At 44.1% G+C, this 21,984-nt stretch overlaps 1 protein-coding gene across 2 annotated transcripts in view; it reads left to right on the forward strand.

Annotated features, from left to right (window-relative positions):
* Positions 1-21,984, forward strand: part of C2H4orf19 (chromosome 2 C4orf19 homolog) — a 105,367-nt gene that overhangs the window by 46,417 nt on the left and 36,966 nt on the right. Inside the window, exon 2 of one of the 2 annotated variants that reach the window (XM_051830719.2) lies at positions 996-1,120. The exons of the other annotated variant lie outside the window; for it this stretch is intronic. The gene's annotated coding sequence lies outside the window, so the exon portion shown is untranslated. The remainder of the gene's footprint in view (positions 1-995; positions 1,121-21,984) is intronic. 2 annotated transcript variants of the gene reach the window in all.

A 21,984-nucleotide genomic window follows, 5' to 3' on the forward strand; every position in this document is an offset into this window, starting at 1 on the left:
AATATATGATAACACTTAATATAGTGGTTTATAAGAGTTTTCATATAAACAGAAAAATGAATGAGAACTGGATGAGAGAATTATTGGTAACTGTGGTGTGTTTATGTAACTTTCAATTCAGCAAATGTTGAATTTTTTCTGCTTTTAATTCAACAAACATTGGTTGCGCACCTTCTCTGTGTGCCAGATTTCGTTGAAGACTTCGGATAACAAAAAAGAATGTCTTCCACCCAACCATTGGATTCGTTGACTTGGCATTAGCACAGAGCTTTTCCAGCACATTCAGAGTGCCAGAGAAATCTGGCAAGCAAAGGAAAGCTTTCGTGTCAGATCCAAAATGTTAGTGCAAATGAATGTAACCTGAGATTGTACCAAACGGGATTACAGTAGACAGTGCACAATATGTTCTTTGACCTTTTTAGATTGAACCAAATCTGTCATGGGAAATTCTCTCCTCTTAGGTATTCTATCATTCTTAACACCAAATTGCATAACTTAAAAAAGTGTCATGAGTCAGTCCAAGGCGGCTGTGAATCCAATTACTCATAGATGCGTTGTATCTATTTATAGAGAAGGTGTATCATTTTCAGTGCTCTGCAGGTATTAACACACAAGGTTCTCATAACAGCCGTATGGTGGAGGTGTGACCCTCAATTCATGGTTGAAGAACCCTAGGCATGGGGAGATTGAGTGACTTAGTCAAAATCACATAGGTAGTAAGTAATGGAAGGTTCGAACAGGCAATTTTCAGTTTTCAATTCAGGGCTCCCCTACCCCTTGTTCCAGTGTTGGTGTTTTGGAAGGGCTAATCTTATCTCGTTCTTCCTCAGCATGTACCAGAGACTTACACTACAAGTGACTTGGCACGTGCTACCAAGACTAGTATTGACTTTAGTGTAAACCTTTACCAGCGTTTATACTACTTGTCTTTGTGTCCTCCATGAAGTTCCCAAGCAAAGCTGAACTCACTGAGGTGGATAAATATTAACTTTCAGGTCAGCACCACCATGCGTCACAGGCCAGAGTCCGAACAGCAAGGAACTTTGGTCTCTTCCTGCTCCTGCTGCCCTGCGGACAGAGGAAGACAGAAATGCAGCCACAGGTGTTTCTCTCCAAAGCAGTAGGTGGCTCTGTCACCTTCTTCTCTGTTCTACAGGACTGGCCTGTGTCTTTAAACATGTATATATCATGAATGCTCAATGTTAGTGATCAAAATAATCAATTCTACCTGAGATTTGGTCCTTAGTGTTCAAAAGTATAGACACATGTATGAAGAAAGAAAAGAAACAGACATTTGGAAATCAAGAGACATTGGAAATGATCTAGTCCAAGTCTCTCGATGTATCAAAAAGGAAAATGAGTGCTCCAAAAATGCGTTTTTGAAAAATCTCCTAGATTCTATTTTTATGAAGCCTTTATTTTTAGTTGTATCTATACTATTGCCATTTAAATCATTTCTTAAAATCTCATCAAACCTATATACTGTAGTTTAAGGAGTCTTAACAAAGTTAAGTTTCTTAAGGAAAACAGCCATCTCTCCCCTGCTTCCTGTTCCCAGCCTCTAAAGAAACTACTGGCACAGTGCTTTGCCTGATAATTACCTGGGATCCCTCAGCGTCAAGTACGTATTGGCTGTTCTTCTGTTTGTTTTGAGTATTGTACATCGTGTCCCCCCAGTGAAATATGAAGACAACTTTTTAATTTTTTATTATTTTTATTTATATTATTTATTTATTTTAAAGGCAGAATGAGAGAGGTAGAGAGACATGAGAGAGAGAGAGAGAGAGATCAATCTTCCATCTGCTGCTGGTTCACTCCCAATGGCCACAGCAGCTGGGACTGGATCATGTCAAAGCCAGGAGCCTAGAACTCCATCCGGGTCTTGCACCTGGGTGGCAGAGGCCTAAATACTTGGGCCATCTTCCACTGTCTTCCCAGGTGCAATAGCAGGATGCTGAATATGAAGCAGAGTAGCTAGCACTCTAACCATCACTGATATGGGATGCCCATATCAGAATAAAGGAGGGCTTTACCCACAGTGCCACAACACCCACCCCTAGGACTTTCTTCTCTCTACCCACACCTCATGCAAACAGTTTCCACCCTTGCAGTACACTTACTTCTCAGTTTCAAACAGAAAAATATTCAATTCACATTGCTTGCATTATTATGACTGTTGGTATGCAGAGTGAGGCATGTACTAAATTTTCTTATGGTTTCTAATACAATTTAACATCTCTAGAATTAATGATACTCTATTTGTGTGTGTTTTTCATGTGTGTTTCTGCTATGTAGGTACATTTTCCCATCACTACTAAGCTATTTGCAGGTGTGTGAGTGTTCTCTCATCTGTTCAATGAGCCTGTCAGTTTCAACCAACATAGATCCTCACAGAGGTCCAAGGGCATATAATTATTTATCCTAATTAAGGGTAACTTGTAGGATTCCAATCTATTTTCTAAATTGTTCTTTGGGAAAAAAAACTAATTCACTTGTGACTGTATTTTTCTTAACTCATACTTCTTTGTATAGTTTAATGGTCATTTTATGCTTACTCCCTTACTCTGTTCTCTGCTGATAGAACAGCATACACTAGGTAATTAATAATAAAAAGAAATGAGTTTTTCACAGCTTTGGAAGCTAGGAAGTCCATGATGAGGGTGCCAGCATCTGGCAAGGACCTTCTTGCAGTGTCAAACCATGGCCATGAGCATCACGTGGCAGAAGGCACCAGAGTGTGCACCTAGGGAAGCTGAACACACTCCCAGGCTCACCAGCCTGCTCCTGTGGAGTCTCTGGACCTAAATATCCCTTAAAGCCACAGTCTTTCAATGTGAATTTCCGAAAGGACATTCCAACCATCACACTCCATAAGCACTTATTAGTGTTTGCCTTGATCATGGCACCGCAGCAGGTGCTATGGAGCTTACAATCCCCTTTTCCCTGGCACTCTACTAAGAGGAGCTAGCATTTAATGAATGGTCAAAATATAAGACTATATTTCATTTATAAAATATTCTGGAATTTTTACAAGATGAAGAAATCATTTCTTAAACTCCCAATAATATCAACAAAGTGAATATTGGCATCTGTTGTCTGCCAGACAAGCACTTCATACTTTTTTCTGTTTCTCCTGGGTGCTACGACTGGCATTTTGAAGAAGAGAATCCTTTGTTGTGCTGGACAGACAGGAGCATCACAATTTGGATAGCACATAAGCAGTGAATGCCACTAGTGATCTCCTGCCATGGGGATACTAAAAGTGAAGCCCCCTCCCATGTTTCCAAGTGTCCCTGATGGGGCAGGAGCTGCCCTCCCCCAAACAAGCACTGCTTCCTAATACAATGCTTTGAAATCAATCTCATTTCCATTTTTACAGCAACAAAAATGCAGGTGATGCCAATATCTGATTTCAAAATTAAATTTAGGAGCAGGCTTCTAGTGCAGCAGTTGAAATCACTTGCAGTATCTGTATCCCACACCAGACAGCCTGGAGTCACGTCCAGGCTCCACTTCCAGTTTCAGCTTCTTACTAATATGCATCCTGAAAAGTGATGCTCCAAGTATTGGGAGCTCTGCAACCCATGTGGGACTTGGATTGGATTCCAGGCTCCTGGCTTCAACCTAGATCAGCCCTGGCTATTGCAGACATTTGGGGAGTGAATTAGCAGATGGAAGATATGTCTACCTCTTTCTGTCTCTCTCCCTTTCTCTCACTCTTGCTCTCTGTGTGTGCGCATGCATGTGCACACATGTGTGTACTTTTCAAAATTCAAAAATGTTTGAGTCTAACTCTGAAGCCGACTCAGTTATTCCCAGTTCGAAGAGATTGTATGACTAACCTTGGGCTAGCGTGACAGAATACCACAGACTATATGGTCTAGGTCCAAGGTTCTGGCAAGGTTTAGGTCTTTGTGAGGGCTCTCTTCCTGGCTTCCAGATGGCCATCTTCTTGCTGTGTCCTCACATGGCCTTTCCTTGGTGTGCGCATGCATAGCCTTTCCTTCCTACTAGGATGCTAATCCCTTAGCCAAGCTTATGACCTCATTGAACTTAATTACCTCCATAAACTCTCCACGTGCGGATACGTAGCCACATTGGTGCTTAGGGCTGCAGTGTATCAATCCGAACAAAACCCAAATATTCAGTCTATAACAGAGGCTGAGAACTGATGACAAATCCTTAGATTTGGTGATTGAGAACACAGATTAACTTTGTACAGTTGTGATGCAGTAGCCAGAAAGCTTGTAGAGACTGTATGAGGAGCAGATGCTTGAGTAAACTGTCGGGGGGACCTTTTCAGTGGGCAGTGATGGAGGGAGGGAGACGGGAGGGTCCACTGAGCAACCATTCCCAGCTGAGTACCTGCTCATCAAAAAGTGGTACATTGACCAGTGAATAGTAGTTCATGCTATTAAGTTCCTATTCTAGTCCATTTTGTGCTGCCATAACAGAATCCCTGAAACTGAGAAATTTATAATTAACAGAAATGCATTGGTTCACAGCCTCTGGAAGCTGGGAATTCTGAGATGGAAGGGACCAGCATATGACAAGGGCATTCTTGCTGCTTAATTTGATGGCAGAAAGCAGAAGGGCACAAGAGGACAAACTGGCCCTTTAGAATTGACAGCGCCCTCCCTACCCCCATGAGAGTGGAGACCTCATGGCCTAGTCACCTCTTAAAGGTATCACCTCTGAATACTATGACAAAGGCAGTTACTTTTTTTTAAGATTATTTATTTATTTGAAAGTCAGAGTTACACAGAGAGGCAGAGAGAGAGACAGAGACAGAAGTTTTCCATCCGCTAGTTCACTCCCCAATTGACTACAACAGCTGGAGCTGCAGTGATCTGAAGCCAGGAGCTTCTTCCAGGTATTCCACGTGGGTGCAGGGGTCCAAGGAATTGGGCCATCTTACACTGCTTCCCCAGGCCATAGCAGAGAGCTGGATTGGAAGTGGAGCAGCCGAGACTTGAACCAGTGCCCATATGGGATGCCGGCACTGCAGGTGGCAGCTTTATGCACTACACCACAGTGCCAGCCCTAGCAGTTATATTTCAACATGGGTTTGGAGAGACCTGCTATGATTTGAATACGGTTTTCTGCCCCCCCCAAAGCTCATGTTGAAATTTAATCTCCATTATGAGATATTAAGAGGTGGGACCAGGTGGAATCTTTAAGAGGTGATTAGGACTCTGCCCTCATGAGTTTGTTAGTCCATTAATAGGATTAATGAGTTATCTTAAGACTAGGTCTGCTATAAAAGCTGATTTGATGGGTCTCTTGTACTTTCTCTGTCTCTCGTTTTGAGATTTGGTCTCTCGACATTAGGCCAGAACAATGAGCCAAAAATAAGCCTCTTCTTTTTATAACTTACCCACTCTGTGGTATTCTGTTATTAGAAACAGATAACAGGCCGGCACCACAGCTCACTTGGCTAATCCTCCACCTGCGGCACCGGTACCCCTGGTTCTAGTCCTGGTTGGGGCACTGGGTTCTGTCCTGGTTGCTCCTCTTCCGGTCCAGCTCTCTGCTGTGGCCTGGGAAGGCAGTGGAGGATGCACCCACATGGGAGACCAGGAGGAAGCACCTGGCTCCTGGCTGCAGATCAGCACAGCGCGCCGGCCGTAGCGGCCATTTCGGGGTGAACTAACAGAAGGAAGACCTTTCTCTCCATCTATCTCTCACAGTCTAACTCTGCCTGTCAAAAAAAAAAAAAAAAAAAGAAGCCCGGTGCCGTGGCTCAATAGGCTAATCCTCCGCCTTGCGGCGCCAGCACACCGGTTTAAGTCCCGGTCGGGGCACTGGATTCTGTCCCGGTTGCCCCTCTTCCAGGCCAGCTCTCTGCTATGGCCAGGGAGTGCAGTGGAGGATGGCCCAAGTCCTTGGGCCCTGCACCCACATGGGACACCAGGAAAAGCACCTGGCTCCTGGCTTCGGATCAGCACGATGTGCCGGCCACAGCGCGCCGGTCGCAGTGGCCATTGGAGGGTGAACCAACGGCAAAAAGGAAGACCTTTCTCTCTGTCTCTCTCTCTCTCACTGTCCACTCTGCCTGTCAAAAAAATAAAAAATAAAAAAAAAAGAAAGAAAAGAAACAGATAACAGACTAAGAGACATACATTCAGGCCATAGCATTCTATCCCTGGCCCCCAAAACTTGTCCATCTCTTATACTAAACACATTACACATTCATTACATCGCAATAGCCCAAAAAGTCTTAACTTATTCAGCGTCAACTCAAAAATCCAAAGTCCAGAGTCTGGTCTAGATCAGATATGAGTGATGCTCAAGGCACCATTCATCCTAAGACAAATTTCCCTCCAGCTGTGAACCTGTGAAGTTAAACAACTTACGTGTTTCCAAAATACAGTGTTAGAACAGGCATAGGATAGACATTTCCATTCTAAAAGTAAAGAAGAAAAGGGATAACAGATCATAAGCAAATCTAAAGCTAACAGGGGAAACAATATGAAATCCTAACATTTGAGAATAATTGTATTTGACTTCATATCCAACCTTACAGACACACTGGAATGAGAGCTGGGCCCCTGGGACCTCATACAGCCCCACTCCTCTGGCTTTACTGGGCTCAACTCAGGTAGCAAATCCTCACTGGTTAGAGTCACATGCCTGCTGCTCTCCCACGCTGTGGTTGCACGGTGGTAGCTCTATAGTTATGTGGTCTCGGAGACACCCAACTCCCACAGCTGCACTGAGCATTGCGGTAATACGAGACTCTCCCTTGTGGCTCTGCCCTGTGACAAGCCCCTACCTGGGCTTCCAGGTTGTCCACAACATCCTTTGAGTTCTACATGAAGAATGCTATGCCCCCACAGCTCTTGCATTCTGCATGCATACAGAGCTGGTACTAAGCAGACACCACTAGGGTTTATGGCTTATGCCTTTTGGAGCTGTTGGTTGAGGCAAACCTAGGCCCACCTGAGCTACTGCCAAGGCAGCTAATAAACACTATATTGGAATGCAGGGAACAGAGACTTGAGGCAGCTGGGCCTCTTCTTTTGACATATTTTCTTCCCCAGGGCCTTGGCACATCCAGCCTGTGATGGGAGGGATGGCACTAGTAATCTCTGCAGTGTGTTTGAGTCATCCTCCTGTTGTCCAGATAAATAGCTTCTGGCTTTATTCTATTCATACTGATCTCCTTAGCAAACGATTGTTTAACCCTATCCTTGGTTACCTCTCATGAAAACACTCTTTGATTTTCTAGCACACAGCCAGCCTGAGAATTGTTCGCATCCCTACCTTGTTTCTCTTGTAATTATAAATTCATCTTGACATCATTGCTTGCTTCTCACATTTTACCAAATGTAGTTAAAATAAGCCACGCAGCACCCTGAATGCTTTGCTGCTTAGATACCTGAGTTCATCACTCGTAAGTTCTGCCTTGCACAGAGGCCTGAGGAACGGATGCAATTCAGCCACTTTTTTTTGCCACTTTACAACCAAGGTCATGGCCCTGACTCTAGTTCCCAACACCTTCTTCCTATCGGCATCAGCCCTCGTCAGCGTTCCCTCACCACCAGCAGTTCTGCCAATGTTGTGACCGTGACCGCTTAAGTGATCTCTGAGAAGTTATAGACTTTCCATAGGATTCTCTCCTGAGCCCTCACCAGAGTCACCTTTAAGTCTCCATTCGTGGACGTGTAGGCTTTTCCTAGCTGGCTCCTCCACATTCTTACAGTATCTAGGCATTACCCCACTTCCACAGCCACTGCTGCGTTTTCCCACATTTGTTATAGTAACAGCTCTCCTCTCCATACCCATTTTCTGTGTATTCGAGTTTGTGCTGCTCTACCAGAACCCCTGAGAGTGGGTGATTTATAATGGGCAGAAATGAACCTGTTCACAGTTCTGGAGGCTGGGAGATCCAAGATGGAGTCCCTAGCATCTGCTGAGGGCCTTCCTGCTGCCATCTCACGGCAGAAGAGAGAAGAACAAGAGGAGTAAAAGTCTTTAATAATGGCACCAGTCCCACCCTACTAGGGTGGAGTCCCAGTGGCCTCATCACCTCTTACAGGTCCCTCCTCTTAATACTGTTACAGTGGCAACTGAATTTCAACATGAGTTTTGGAGGAAAAAAAAAAAAAAACACATTTCAAACCATGCAGTTTCTAACTCAAGGTACATGAATTTATTTTAAGCTTAGTAGTAAAGTAGCATTCCCTGGACTTGGATACTGGAACAGCTCTGAAATCTTTTCATTCTGTGATCCTCCTAATCCTATGATTTTGACTGAGGCCCATAATTTTTAAAAAATGCATTTTACATCAGTGCAGTAAGTAAACATACATAAACACACATATCCACCAGGAACAGAATTTATAGAATTACACGTTCTAACTTCTACCAATTCATAATAATCCCTTGTAAGACTTGATTACTTTAAAAGCACAAACAAAAATTGCACGCAAATCTGCAGTTCAGCAGGATTCTTGGGCAGTGGGGATGGCACATCTGGTATCTGTGCCATGTGTTATGAGTGGAGCAGCTCCACGGGGACTGGAGGACCCATTTTTGGGATGGGTCACTCACGTTGCTGGCAGTTTGTTTCTGGCTATCATCATTTGAGAGATCAGCCAGGGCCATGGGCCAGGGCCCTTTCCCAGGACTACTTGGTTTCAACATAAAACATCCAAAGAAGGGATGATGGTAAGATAGGGCATATTGATGAGTCTCTAACCCCAAAAAACACTTCAAGTCACTTGTGTCATTGTTACAGACTACATGTGTTCTCTCTCCGAAATTTCTTCTGTCGAAATCCTAACTCCCAACGTGACAGTGTCAGGAGGAATGGCTTTTGAAGGGTGATTAGGTCAAGAGTTGGAGGGAGACCTCCAGGAATTAGTACCCTCATAAAGAGAATCTCAGGCCAGCGCTGTGGCTCACTAGGCTAATCCTCCGCCTTGTGGCGCCGGCACACCGGGTTCTAGTCCCGGTCGGGGCACCGGATTCTGTCCCGGTTGCCCCTCTTCCAGGCCAGCTCTCTGCTGTGGCCAGGGAGTGCAGTGGAGGATGGCCCAAGTGCTTGGGCCCTGCACCCCATGGGAGACCAGGAGAAGCACCTGGCTCCTGCCTTTGGATAGGCACAGTGTGCCAACCGCGGAGGCCATTGGAGGGTGAACCAACGGCAAAGGAAGACCTTTCTCTGTCTCTCTCTCTCTCACTGTCCACTCTGCCTGTCAAAAAAAAAAAAAGAGAGAGAGAATCTCGGTTATCTCACTCAATGTCTCTGCCATATGAGGACATGCCAAGAAGATGGCTGTCTGTAACTCAGAAATGACCCTCACAGCGGCCCCCCAGCCTGGCACCCTGATCTCACACTCCAAGCTTCCAGAACTGTGAGGTACAATTTTCTATTTTCTTATAAGCCTACCAGTCTGGGTGCTTTGTTATAGCAACTCACACAGACGAGGAGGACCTTATTCTACTGGTTAAAGCAGTCACCACATTCTACCTAAGATTTGGGAGCAAGGGGGGTGGGGACAACAACCCCACCACTCAGTGGATCAAGTGTCATGGTCATTTACAAGAAGACTTTGGAATAACAAGTTATTTTGGGCACCTATAGAAAATGCCACACTATACTTAGCCTGTACCATACTGAATAATACAGTACCACATTTGCACTTTACTGTAGTATATGCAGTTCATTCTGATATTTTCTAGTGACTATGTCATGGTAACAAGTCCACCAATGGCTCACCCTCCTCAGTTTGAAAAACACTATCATGTTCAATTTTAAAATAGAGTCAGCACTCAAAAAATCCTCTTAAATATTGATAAAGTTGTTAATAATATATAAGGCTTATTGAAATGTAACAGAAGTTTTCCTTTTTAACCTTTTAATAATTATTCATCAAAGCAAAATTTCTTTTTTTTTTTTTTTGACAGGCAGAGTGGACAGTGAGAGAGAGAGACAGAGAGAAAGGTCTTCCTTTGCCGTTGGTTCACCCTCCAATGGCTGCCGCGGCCGGCGCACCGCGCTGATCCGATGGCAGGAGCCAGGAGCCAGGTGCTTTTCCTGGTCTCCCATGGGGTGCAGGGCCCAAGCACTTGGGCCATCCTCCACTGCACTCCCTGGCCACAGCAGAGAGCTGGCCTGGAAGAGGGGCAACCGGGACAGAATCCGGCGCCCCGACCGGGACTGGAACCCGGTGTGCCGGCACCGCTAGGCGGAGGATTAGCCTAGTGAGCCGCGGCGCCGGCCCAAAGCAAAATTTCTTGATCTCAGCTGAGTTCATTTTACAGCTAAGTCAAAATCTTAACCTACAGCAGGAGCTCAGACAAAAATCAAACCTCTAATGACAATAGATAACCATGGGAGTTCTTTTTTTTTTTAACATGAAATGTCTTTTTTAAGTTTTGGTAGCAATGTACATAATTAAGTGATTATCACACAATCTTTTAATTTTTATTAATTCATTGTCATAGAAGTCTTCAAGTACAGACCTTATGTCCTTGTGACAAGATATCTAGCTAAGTAAGCACCCAGTACTCTGCAGACCAGGGGGAGGGTACTAAATTCTCATATCTCTAGACCAGTAGCAGTACTATCACATGAGAGCTTGTGGAAAAGGTAGAATTTCATGCCAACTCCAAACCTATCAAATCCTAATTTTCATTTTAACAAAATACCCCAGGATATTCTTGAGCATATTCAAGTGTAATAGTACTGATGTCAATCAGTGTTTCACAGTGTTTGCATCATGCAACCTATCAGTAAAGCAGCTGGCAATGACCATGTTTATGTGTATGTTTGTGTAATACACATCCACTGATATTTTATGCCCCAAATAGAAATGGCTTTGGTTTGGCTTTTAAACAAATATCAGCAGGAATCCTAATATTTTTCCCAATCCCCAGTTTTTCATCTTAATAATTTCCACAGGTACAAGCACCCCATTTGGAAACCCACTAACCTAAATCACACCACAAGGTCAGGTAGCTCAGTCCTGAGTAAGTGTTGTTGCCCAGACAGGCAGACACACGCACACGCACACGCACACGCACACGCACACACGGGCATGCGCTCAGGATGCACTGTAGAGGAACAAACACTCTGTGAACTGAAGGTGCAAGTACCCCCTTCCTATGCAAATGACTGCGGTGAGGTTGAGAGGCCCAGGCAGGGATCACCCAGGGGGAGTCCAGGAAGTGTGAATGAGCATGATGGGGCCCGGATGAAGGTGAGGAGAGGTGTAAAATCCAAAGGACTTCAGCTCCTCTGCTGATTCAAGGCATCCAGATTTAACATAGGATAATTCCAGGCACTGAATTTACAATCTCAAAATTTGTTTAGTCCAAAGAAACTAAAATTGGAGAGTGGAGAGAAAGAAGTCATTGATTTTAGTTCTGCAAGGATTTGTATGTATGCTCTGGGATAGGGAAGGGACAGGAGCAAGACAGTAATGCAGAGAGGGAAAAATAATGGTGAAAGAGCAGGTGCCTGGGCTGTGAATGACACATTATTTCTTGGGGTTTTTTTTTATTTATTTGAAAAGCAGAAAGAGAGATCTCTCATCCATGAGTTCACTCCCCAGATGCCAATAACAGCTGGAGCTGGGCCAAGTGGACACCAGGAGCCTGGGACTCAATCTGGGTTTCCCACATGGGTGGCAGGGACAGAAGCACTTGAGCCATCATGTGTATGTTAGCAGGAAGCTGGAATCGGGAGTGAGCCAGGACTAAAACCCAGCTACTCCGAAATGGGATGTGGGCATTTCAAATGATATCTTAACGACTGCTCCAAATGCATGCCCCTGCTCTCGATTTTTATAGTAACCTCAGTAGTTAGGTGGTGATACCTTCATCTAATGGGAATAACATTGAACCCAGAAGCTTTATGGTCAGCCACATAACGAGTTGGTGAGGCCAAAATGGCATTTAAGTTTAAAATGGGTCTTTACAACATCTAAAATCAAACTAAATTGGATCAAATGTCGATGACTTGGCCGGTGCCGCGGCTCACTAGGCTAATCCTCCGCCTAGCGGCGCCGGCACACCAGGTTCTAGTCCCGGTCGGGGCGCCGGATTCTGTCCCGGTTGCCCCTCTTCCAGGCCAGCCCTCTGCTGTGGCCAGGGAGTGCAGTGGAGGATGGCCCAAGTGCTTGGGCCCTGCACCCCAGGGGAGACCAGGAAAAGCACCTGGCTCCTGGCTCCTGCCATCGGATCAGCGCAGTGCGCCGGCCGCAGCGCGCCGGCCGTGGCGGCCATTGGAGGGTGAACCAACGGCAAAGGAAGACCTTTCTCTCTCTCTCACTGTCCACTCTGCCTGTCAAAAAAAAAGAAAAATGTCGATGACTGGAACCACAGGAGAACCTAAAGTCAGTGAGAAACAGCCACTCTCACACGGTCCTGCCAGGGTGTGATGAGAGCAAGCCTCAGACCAGATCATCTACACACACATTTTTAAATTACAAAGGCCCAAAGCAATGCACCAGTCTGTTCTGTTGGCTTCGTCCTAAGCCTTTATCCTTTTATGTTCTCCTGCTATCGCCCCGTGGAAAAGACAAAACCATCCCTCAATTTCCACAGGGGATTAGTTCCAGGACTCCCTAAAATACCAAAATCCACAAGTGCTTAAGTCCCTTTAATAAAACGACATAGTGTTTGCATATAACCTACATACATCCTCCTGTATACTTCAAGTCATCTCGTGGTTATTTCGAATTCCTAATACAGTGCAAATCCTGTGTAAATGGTGGCTACACTGTGTTATGTAGGGAATTAATGACCAAAAAACCTGTGCATGTTCAGTACAGACTCATTTTTTTTCCCCAAAAGTATTTGATCTGCATAAGAACCAGCAGATACACACAGAAAACCAACTGCACTTGAGTTAGTTTGACAATATTCCTGGCATAGGTTTCAGTTATCCAGAGAGTGAGCATTAGGCTCCAGAAGTCATCCTCTACTGGTGGGTCCTGGGAGCAAGAGTCCAGCCTCAGGCCACACACCTGAGTCCCATCTGACTCCCTGCTCATACTGGGATACTGGGCCAGGGACACCCACCTGCACACTTCCAATGCCCCCAGTGTTGTCTCTTTCAAACACTTATTTTCATAAGAAGCCCTTCATTTCTTCCAAAGTTAATCAGCAGATAGCTGAAGTCACATCCAGGAACCATTTCTTTGTGCAGCCTTCCTGGTTAGATACTAGCTGTTGACTCCTGGAGTATGCTTTTTTTTTTTTTTTTTAACTCTCTTTCACATTTAATAGAAACCTGCATTTGCCTCATATGGTTTGTGAAGAAGTAGATTATAGATGCTGACACAAAGGACACCTGTCAACTCCTAGCCCAGACAGTTGATGCTGTGGGAGCCAAGTTGAAGCCTGTGTCACTGTCACACCAGGATCTAGTACCAGGAGGCTTGGGGCTTAGTTGTCATCAGATTGCTTCATGAGTTGGATTTGGCTTCTCAATCAGGTTATAAAACTCTTGGAGAGAGTGACTTACATACTTTTTTTATTCTTCCCCAGTGGCTATGATAGTGCTAGTTACATACAGATAAGTAGATATAGGCCTAGAAAAAAATACTTTTTAATTATTAAAATGTATAGCAGTATCTTCCATGATATTTTCTCTTTAAGATTCTGCATTTGCTTTGAGATTCTATACAATATCTCAATGTACTAAAAATCTAGTGTCATCAAAAAACTACCAGACTTACTGGAAATGATTCAGTGAAATACAGGATTACCATGAGTGATACAAATGCATAAGTCCCATTTCTACCAAGTTTAATTATTTCAACCACCAACTCCAGGCACTTGAACTGAAAGTTTGTTTTTATTCTGGATACTACATTGAACATTAATAGGTTGAAAGGCACTGTGCTTTTATTTAAAAAAATATATTTTTTAATTTATTTGAAATGCAAAGCGACAGAGAGATGAAGATGCAGAGAGAGAGATCTTCCATCTGCTGGTTTGTTCCCAAAACTGGGTCTGGACATGGCCAAAGCCAAGAGCCGAGAACACCATCTGAGTCTCCCTCATGGGTGGGAGGGGCCCAAGCACTTGAACCATCATCCACTGCCTCCTAGGCACATTAGCAAGAAGCTGGATGGGAAGTAGACAGGCACTCTGATATGAGATGCTGGCATCCCAAGCAGTAGCTTGACTTGTGTCACAACGCCTACATTAACCCCAAAGAAATTTGATCAAAGCAGCTGTGAATTGGCTTCTAGATCTAGTGTGTTGTCACCACACCTTGCAGCAGTGAGTGGGTTTTGTTAAACTGAGTATTGGGTTTTGTTAAGCAATAACAATCAGCCAGCCTTTTGTCACACCCCATCCAAGAGGAGCCAGCACTGTTTTCTATTTTGTTTCTAATCATTGCACAACAGTGTGAAGTTCTTCAAAGAATCTGTTGGGATTCTACCTTTGGGATGCAAGCTTTTGGGGGAAAAGAAAGGAGAAGAACTGGCTGAATAGCTCCAGTGTCTGATGAGGTCAAAAGCCTGGTGAAGATAAAAAAACCATTTAGAAAAAAAAAAAATGCAAACAAAAACCAGTTCCTTCTACAATCCCCCAGAGAGAGGAGGAGGAGGAGGAGGCCCATATTGATTTACTGCAGATTCACAGAAGACTGGGAAGCAAGGGCTCAAGGGTTAAAATAAAAAGAAGCGTCCTATTGATTTTCATTGCTTTCCTCCCAAATTCACATATTTATAGCAGTGCATGTTCCCATTTAATGATACTATAGTTTAATGAACTGTGATCATGAACAGTTCTAGTCTTAGTGTACATTGTAGAAATTCTACCAGGAAGGGCAAAATCCATGCTTGTTCTAGCTTAATCTTGGCACAAATATCCAGAACCATACCCACTGTATTATTATTACTTTTAAAACTTCAATTTAGGTAATATGATTCAGTAGTCATGATTATGGATTTTAACTCCAACTCTGGCAATATTTGGTTTATCATATTTTGCAGTTTTTCAATTTAGAATGTTTTCTATCAAGAAATCCAGCTTGAGTTTTTATATTTTTATTTATTTACTTATTTTTTTATTTTTTGACAGCAGAGTGGACAGTGAGAGAGAGAGACAGAGAGAAAGGTCTTCCTTTGCCGTTGGTTCACCCTCCAATGGCTGCCGCAGCCAGCGCGCTACAGCCGGCATACCGTGCTGATCCGAAGGCAGGAGCCAGGTGCTTCTCCTGGTCTCCCATGGGGTACAGGGCCCAAGCACTTGGGCCATCCTCCACTGCCTTCCCAGGCCATAGCAGAGAGCTGGCCTGGAAGAGGGGCAACCGGGACAGAATCCGGCACCCCGCCGGGACTAGAACCTGGTGTGCCGGTGCCACAAGGCGGAGGATTAGCCTAGTGAGCTGCGGCGTCAGCCCCAGCTTAAGTTTTTATGAAACATGATGATGTACCAGATAGAACTCAAATCTCTGGATTGGGGCGGTGCTTAATTTAACAGTATGTTACCTAAAGTCCTTGACTGAATTCTGTGATTTGACCGAAACACATACCAGATTGTCTTCAATAATGTTACGCAAATATGTTTGTTATAGATCAGATACTTTAAAGAATATGTTACATAAATATATTTATTATACAGCAGGTGCTTTTAACACTTCTGTCTTTAACATCCATCCATATTCGTATTTCTTCCTCTGTATTTTCTCGCCAGCAACTGTGTACTGTTCGTGCTAAGTGTCTTGTCTATGCTGCCTCCCAGTGGCACTACTACCACTGTCAAAATTGTCTGTGGCTTATCAGTCAGTCCTTGGTGTCCCTCAAATCCAGAATAAAGAATAGGTTTATAAATACATACAAAACAAAAGAACAAGTGAGGATTTAAAGTCACTTACGTCCTTGAGATTTGGTCTGGATGGCAGCTATCATGAATGGGCCGTTCTTTCATTCTCAGAAGAGCATAATGTATTCCAGAGGGGGGAAATGGAATCAGCTCTGCCTAAATCCTGCCCGTCATGGCTTCTTCATTGGTGTCTTGTCTGTAGCACCCTAGTGAGTTGATTTGAAGGAAGGGCCATGTGCCACTGTGCTAGTTTCTCCCTACAGGAGTTGCACTTAGGAGTTGACCCCAGGTCACAGGCTACACACTTTCCACGGCCAATTATTTCATTTAATTCAGCAAACCCACACGTGCAGAAATGGTGTGTCGTAGCAATTCTGTCATTGGTATTCATGATCCACATTGAGTGACTGAGTGGCTGCTGTGTTTCAGGCATTGTTCTAGGAGCTTTGCATGCATTGGCTGTCATCCTTAGAACAGCCTTAAGGCACCCTCTTCTCCCCATCTACAGGGAGGCAACTGAGTACTGCCCCAGAGTCCCTCCACAGTGCCTGTCATTCTCCCCCACATGCTGTTTACTGAATGTTAATACTCTACTGAGAACTTCCGGTCAGACCTCCCAGCCCCTTGAAACTGATTAACTCACAGGAGGAGAAGCTGGGCCGGTAGGGTCCCTGTTAACTGGAGGTTACTGATGTGTGGCTGAGGGAAGGTGACCTGGGAAATGCCTTTGCCCTTCAAGCTCAGAAGCCTGAAAGCTGGTGCAGGAGCCAGCCACAAGTGGCTGCAGGATTTGGGGACTTCAAAATGTTTCTGAAACTTTAATAATATTAAAATGTAAGCTATAATTATATAAATTGTATTTTTTACATTCATGAGTATTCAGGACTCTTTACCTCCTACAGATTTTACTATGACCTCTGACCCTGAGGTTTTCCACATTTACTGTCTCTGTGTGCTGAAATGCTACATGATGATGTGTTCAGTGATGTAACATTGCTAGCTCAAAATCAGCCCTGGTCAGAGCATGGAAATCAGCAAATTCTGTACATCAGGGCTAGATGTATTGAGTCATTGCCTGTCTTAAGAACATGATGTAGAAAATATTAAAGCAAAAAAAAGTTTAAATGGGCTAAATCTATAGCTGCTACATGGGAATAACAAAAATTCTTTGAGGAACTTTTTCTTGTGGGACTTGAAAACAGTTACCTGAATTTGTTAGCATCATTAATAAGTGAAATTAATAAGCATCATTAATAAGTGAAATTCTACTTTATCTGCTGTTTCACTTTTTTTCTAAATTTTTAATTTCAATGACGATATCAGCCAACACTCATGTTGAACTAACCTGTTGGTTAGTTAGTATGGCAAACTCTGGCAAAACCCATGGAAAGCATTCTGTGAAAATCAGTCTATATGAAATGTATTTTTACCAAGTATTGTCTGTGATGCATCTTTGGCCCATATGTGATATATGTATCCCATGTTCGAGGCCCTGGGTTCAATATTCAACCACTGCCCCTGACTCCAGTGATCATGGCTCAAGTAATTGGGTTTCTGCCAATCTTATGAGGGAGCCCGGGATTGAGCTCCTGGGTCCCAGCTTCATTCCAGCCTCGCTCTGCCCTTTGCAGGCATCTGGAGAACTGAGAGACAGCGGGTGAAAGCACTCTTGCTCCGGTTCTCACTACCTCTGCCTCTCAAAAAAAAAGTATTGCTTATTATTTGTGACCTGTGGCCTATACATTCTTTATTTACAATAAATATAGCATATTTTTTCTGTAGAACCAGTTGTTAAACATCTGACAGGACACCACTGCCTGTCAGGTATGACGAGTCTGCAAACATTGCTCGTGCCTTTCCCGAACAATGGCGCCATTTAGAATATAATTAAAATAGGAACATGATTTTTTTTTTTTTTGCCTCTTGTTAAAAGAGAGAAGCTACAAAATGTGCTGACTACTTCAGATACTGAATTGCCCACGTTTGTCCACTAGCAAGAGTGAATACTGTCAAGAAGTCTTCAAACTACCACCAAAACAGTTCACAGATGGGTGTCTCCTAAAATGCCATGCGTTTTGCCGGGGGGCGTACGTGTGCCCGCCTTGCTGATGAAGATTACAGGATCTGTTTCCAAATCCTTCTGGCTTAAGCAATAGGATTTGCTTTTCCCCTGAGAATAGTAAGTTGATGCACTTTATGCATTAGTCTATCAAACTAAGAAAACAGTAAGGATTGAGAAATTGGGAATGTAAGCCAGTTTCATATTTACTTAGTTGAGTAAACCTATTTTTAAGTAGGTTAAGAGCTTTCCAATTTCTGGTTTTGTTTTACTTTTGCCCTAACTCACACTCCAGAAATATTCTTTGTGATCTGTGAATTGTCATGCATATTTTTATGTGCTCTCTTACTTAAATCTGCACTAATTGATTTTGGGTTCTTTCCACAAACTGTTTCCGCATTACATTCCACACAGCAGAAGGTGGGGCCGTGCTGTTGACTTTAGCTTTTAAACAAGCAAACTTTCATTGACCTGCACAACTTTGAGAACTTCCCTCCTTCCCAGCTCACTCTTATGGAAATCTAATATTTGTTCATAAAAAATGAATGAATGAAAAATCAACTAGATATCCTTCCAGTATTTTCTAGAAAACAGCTTTCCTTCTGTGGGAGTAGGGGAGCTTCAGTAACAAGGATAAAAAGTAATACCTAGCAGGTTATATTTGATTCAGGTTGGTTTAGTGACCTAACAGAGACAAACGATTCCTGTGAAGTTTCTGGTCCCCTTAGAAAAGTACATGAATTGCCAGATAATGGTGGGAAACACAGTCCAAATTTTCCCGCTGATTATCGGGTTTTTTGTTCCAGTTTGAATATTCATAATATGCCAGTTTATTTATTTTCTTAAAGCATCTATTTTACCTAACCCATCATAAATGATGCTGAAAGGAGCCCTACTGAATTTTTTGGCCTCTTTGTATTTTGCTGTTACTTGAGTGGAAGAAATCTTTTTTCTTGCTGGCATCGTGGCTCACTAGGCTAATCCTCTGCCTATGGCACCAGCACTCCGGGTTCTAGTCCTGGTTGGGGTGCCGGATTCTGTCCCGGTTGCTCCTCTACCAGTTCAGCTCTCTGCTGTGGCCCAGGAAGGCAGTGGAGGATGGTCCAAGTGCTTGGGCCCTGCACCTGCATGGGAGACCAGGAGGAAGTGCCTTGCTCCTGGCTTCAGATCGATGTAGTGCCGGCCATAGCAGCCATTTGGAGGGAGGGTGCGAACCAACAGAAAAGGAAGACCTTTCTCTCTGTCTCTCTTTCACACTGTCTAACTCTGCCTATCAAAATAAATAAATAAAGAGTTAAAAGGCACTAAATTAAAAAAAAAGAAATGTTCTTTCTTGTTTTTGTTTTCCCATGGCACTTAAGAAATTAAAATGAAACAGGTAATCTGTACAAAAAGAACAATCTTTTAAACTTTCCAAATCACACTCCAACAAAGATACAAAGACACTGGTTACAGGCTGATGTGAATAGAGAGATAATACTTTTCATAGTGGATGAACTCCTAAGAGTGATATTATGGCATGATGAAATCCAGGAATTTATGTCCCAAAAACCCAAGTTCAAGAAGATCATGGGAATCATTTTGGCTTGGCCATAGCTGGGGCCTTGTGAACTGTCCTCAAAACCTTGAAGTCATCCCTTAGACTGCTTGCCTTAATCTGACCCAACTATCCTGAATCTAATAGTATGAGCCCAGATAGTTAGGGCCATTGGTTGAGTATGTATTGAGCACCAACTGTGTCTTCAGTCCAGGCTAAACACTGGGCAGCTTCTTTATGGAATGTACATATGTCTTAGTGCTTTCCAGCCTCTGTAACAAAGTGTCATAGACTGAATACTTTATGAATAATAGAAATTCATTTCTCTGGCCAGCGCCGCGGCTCACTAGGGTAATCCTCCACCTTGCGGCGCCGGCACACTGGGTTCTAATCCCGGTCGGGGCTCCGGATTCTGTCCTGGTTGCCCCTCTTCCAGGCCAGCTCTCTGCTGTGGCCCGGGAAGGCAGTGGAGGATGGCCCAAGTGCTTGGGCCCTGCACCCCAGGGGAGACCAGGAGAAGCACCTGGCTCCTGCCTTCGGATCAGTGCAATGCACTGGCTGCAGCGTGCCAGCTGTGGCGGCCATTGGAGGGTGAACCAATGGCAAAAGGAAGACCTTTCTCTCTGTCTCTCTCTCTCTCACTATCCACTCTGCCTGTCAAAAAAAAAAAAAAAGAAAGAAAGAAATTCATTCCTCATAGTTCTGGAGTCTGGGATGTCTGAAATCCTAAAGGCTTGGTGCCCACTCCGTAGTTGGCACCTGGTTCCTATGTCCTCACTCAGAGAGGAGAGGAACACTCCTTTCAGCCTCTCAGAAGAGCACTCAGCCCATTCGTGAGAGTGGGGGTCGAGCCTTCATGACTTAGTCATCTCCTAAAGGGCCCACACCTCTCTTAAGGCTGTCACCCAAAGGATTAAGCTCCACATTCAGACCATCGCAACATTCTAGCACCAAATACCCTGGCAGTGAGTGAAAAGTATCTCCTTTATTCACCTACAGTCTGTCAGAAGCCCGTGGTACACCAGGTGCTCTTCTACAGACAGAACTCAGCTGTGAAGCATTCCAGCTCTCGTCTGAAAGGTGCGGAGGGCACTGTGGGAGTTCAGACCTGGGACAACTACTCCACCCCACGTGGAAGAGGTCACGATTGAGTGACAGTCCTTTAAAAAGTTGCTGGGGAAAGGAATTAAAAGATAAGTTGGGGGCTGGTACTGTGGCGTAGTGGGTTAAGCCACCACCTGCAATGCCAGCATCCCATCTGGGTACAGTTCTGATCCAGCTTCCTGCTAATGCACCTGGGAAAGCAGCATAAAATGGCCCAAGTGCTTGGACCCCTGAACTCATGTGGGAGACCTGGAAGAAGCTCCTGCTCCTGGCTTGGATGTGGCCCAGCCCTAGCCATTATAGCCATTTGGGGAGTGAGCCAGCAGCTGGAAGGTCTCTCTCTCTCTCTCTGTAACTGTACCTTCCAAATAAATCTTAAAAGAAATAAATTTGTGCCAAAAACTGTTTAAGTCCATGCATACAAGGGGTCTTCAAAAAGGTCATGGGAAATGCACATTATGAAAAAGTTGTTCATAGAGCTGGAAATTACTTTGCATCAAATGAACTTACTCATAATTCCATTTCCCACAAACTTCCCGAAGTACTCTTGTATAAGGAGGGCTTTCCAGGAGTGAGGAAACACGAAGACACGTGCATAGCTCCAGGGGAAAGTATGAGGTGTTTGTGAAAGAATTGAGGCCTTCTCCTCCTTATCCCAACACCTCCAGCCAATGTTGTGCTGGGAATTTTACAAATAGGCTGAGAGCCACAGTGATGCCAACAGCAGAGGAGGCAGGAGCAGCAATTAGGAAGGGGTCTTGACTGGCAGGTCCCGGGGCCCCACCTCGCTCCGCCTCTGCATGGTTTTCTGATCTTACTCCAGGTCTGCCAGAGCTGTGAGGAATCTTCTCAGAAGGCCAGTAAATCACTTTCATTCCACATTTACTGAGAACTGAAACTCTATTTCCAGACCTCTGCTTTTCTTGCAGTAATCATGAGAGAGAGGCAAGGGCCATCAGCATCCCTACTTTATGGGTGAGGAGCTCCGATTACACAGCGGGAGTGATATTGTTGGGTCCTCCATCCACTGGGCCAGCACCAAAACCAGATTCATATTTCGTGGGACTTGGGCCTCAAAAACTAACAAGTGATTTTAAAGCTCTGACTTCAAGGTCTGTCAGGGCTCAAAACTCCTTATTATCAAGAGAAGATAAGGCAAGTTCCCTCACTTTAACCTTTGCTTTTTCCCATACCAAGTAGGTATGAAAATAGTCCTGCCTCTAAGGTTGTTATGAGGATTATATGAGATAATGCATATAATGTGCTTGTTACATAGTAAGCACTCAATAAATATTTTCATTATTATTCCATTATGAAAACTAGGAACTAACTCAGATTTTGTGGTGACTAGTAGGACAGCACTAGTCAAGGAGACAGACATCCATGTAACTGACTACGTGACCACGGATGGGCTCAGAGCAAATAGCTGGCACAGTGATTTCATGATTCCATTGGAAGTTGGGGTACAGGGAACCAAAAGGTGCAGAGA

The sequence above is a fragment of the Oryctolagus cuniculus genome, chromosome 2, assembly GCF_964237555.1.
Source record: "Oryctolagus cuniculus chromosome 2, mOryCun1.1, whole genome shotgun sequence".
Lineage (NCBI taxonomy): Eukaryota > Metazoa > Chordata > Mammalia > Lagomorpha > Leporidae > Oryctolagus > Oryctolagus cuniculus.